Below are 2608 nucleotides of genomic sequence, written 5' to 3' on the forward strand. Positions count from 1 at the left end.
ATAATAATGTTCATGTAATAAATGATTATGCATTTTATGTATTTTTTTTTCTCATGGTCAATTATGACCATTATTTATGAGATAATCATTTTGAGTCTTGATTTATGAATAATTATATAATATATAACTATTATGGAGTAAAAATCAAGTCCTGACCAAATTCAATGAGATGTGTACTGAATAAACTTATGTAACTTTAGGAACTCGTTGAATTTGACATTTTTCATAGGCATGTAGGACACTATAGGTAATCTTTGGAAATATTTTATTACAATGTCATGTCTATTATTTTAGTTAAATTAGTCTAAACAAAGTGTTGCCAAAGCAACCTCTTTTACGTACATTGGTTTATCAAATTTAATAGATGTTTGTATGGGACTATTCATGCGAACTATGATTGGCCCAAAAGAAGACGTAGTTTGGCCAAATAACAATGCACATGTGATGGTAGCTACGTGAAAATTATGACGTTTTATTAATGTGACTTTAAGTAAGTCCAAATACATCCATTGTTTGAATGAACTTATTTTCTAGTATTTGATCATTACATTAAGTATACCAATTACAATTAATTTCTAGGTCCAAGGATTCCGATTCATTTCTTCTGCAGGATTAATAGTCTTCAAAGCCTTCCAAACCGAACTATTACACTTAAATCCCGATCCAAACGCAATCTGCCATGCCCTATCGCCTTTCTTAATCCTTCCTTTAGCTTCTGAATAAGCTAATTCATACCAAGGTGAACTACTTGAAGTATTCCCGAATCTATTAAGTGTCATTCTTGATGGCTCCATATGCCAATCAGAAAGCTGCAAATTCTTCTCTATTTCATCAAGAACAGCTCTTCCACCCGCATGAATACAAAAATGCTCAAACGCAAGTTTAAAATCAGGAATATACGGTTTAATCTTCATCCTCAAAACCTTTTTTCCTACCAAAGTTGCAAAAAAGAGTAATTGTTCTGACATTGGTAACACTAAAGGACCTAATGTTGTAATATTGGTTTCTAAAGCATCACCCGCAACTCCCATTAAATCTTTTGATAATGAAACTCCAACATTCCCAACTGGGTCCTCTAATTGTGTCACACATGAAAAACATTTGTCATCTATGCCTTTGTGTGTTCTTACTATGTGTACAAGTTGATATTTTGATCTTTTTTTGTCGGATGATTTGTTAGATAAGAGAATTGCAACACCTCCCACACGGAATAAACAGTTTGATACAAGCATTGATCTTTCATTTCCACCATACCAATTTAATGTGATGTTTTCCATGCTCATGACTAATGCGTATGAATTAGGGTTTACGTGGAGAAGATCTTTTGCCAAATCAATGGCGATTAAGCCAGCTGAACAACCCATTCCACCGAGGTTATAACTCAATATGTTGCCTCGAAAGTTGTAATGGTTGACAATCATTGAAGTTAAAGATGGGGTAGGATTGAATAGACTACAATTAACTACCAAAATCCCAATGTCTTTTGGGTTGACACCTGTTTTTGCTAAGAGTTCATCAATGGCGCCAAACATTACAAGTTCTGCTTCGTTTCTTGCTTCCTCCATGCATGGATTTGGTGGGATACGAAGAATAGCTTTAGGGAGGTGAGTTGATTCACCAAGACCGGATCTTTCTATAATATATTTTTGAAACTCGAGACTTTTTTCTGTGAACTTTCCTGTTGATGTTAAAAATTGCAAGAACTTTTGTGTTGTGCATTTTAGATCTTCTTTAGGTTTGTAACATGAGAAGTTTACGAGGTAAACTGGGCGAGGACGAGTTAAGAAGTAGAGAGTTGATAGAAAGACTAAAAGGGTTGAACATATGACGATTGATATGAGATTGAATCGGAAATGATCCCAAAGAACGTAAACATTTTTTCGAGAAAATGTCGATAATTGAGGAGCGAGAACAATCACAAGAGGAGATAAGAATATATACATCCCATGGGTTATTAGATAATGATACCCTAATTTTACATACTTGAGCTTCACGGATCTTTTGAAATCTGGAAGGTTTGAAGATGATGATTGTGAAATCAAGGACTTGACTTCAGTAACTTCACTCATTTTTTTGTAGAAATTCGATTCCAATTACAACCATTAGGGAAAAAAAAAATCAAGCTTTAACATGTTAAATCAACACTTAATCATCAAGGGCATGTTCGGTAAAAATCGATGGAAGCGGAAAGTTAGAAGTTGGAGGTACAAAGTGTTCGGGAGAAGTAATGGAAGCTTTTAAAATATATATAAATACATAAAAGGGCATATGGATATAAACTAAAATTTAAATACAACTATAATAAATTAATTTATCACTGTAATTATAAAAAGTTAAAAACCATCAAATTTTAATTTCAAGTGCATTTGTTAAGTCTCTCAATTGGTTAAAACTTTTTTATACATATTAGTAAATGATGATTTTTTTGTACAAATAAAATAAATAAAACTTTACAAATTTTTAAGAATTTGGACTATTTTTTATATATATATATATATATATATATATATATATATATATATATATATATATATATATATATATATATATATATATTACAAGTGTTTCAATGTCTTAAAAAAAACAATATTATCGGATGTTACTATTT

At 31.4% G+C, this 2608-nt stretch overlaps 1 pseudogene; it reads right to left on the reverse strand.

The window, feature by feature from the left end:
* Nucleotides 1-435: 435 nt before the first annotated feature.
* LOC145000123 (3-ketoacyl-CoA synthase 11 pseudogene) lies at nucleotides 436-2304 on the reverse strand (annotated as a pseudogene).
* Nucleotides 2305-2608: the final 304 nt, after the last annotated feature.

The sequence above is a fragment of the Lactuca saligna genome, chromosome 6 (genome assembly GCF_052625555.1).
Source record: "Lactuca saligna cultivar CGN05327 chromosome 6, ASM5262555v1, whole genome shotgun sequence".
Taxonomy (NCBI): Eukaryota; Viridiplantae; Streptophyta; class Magnoliopsida; order Asterales; family Asteraceae; genus Lactuca; species Lactuca saligna.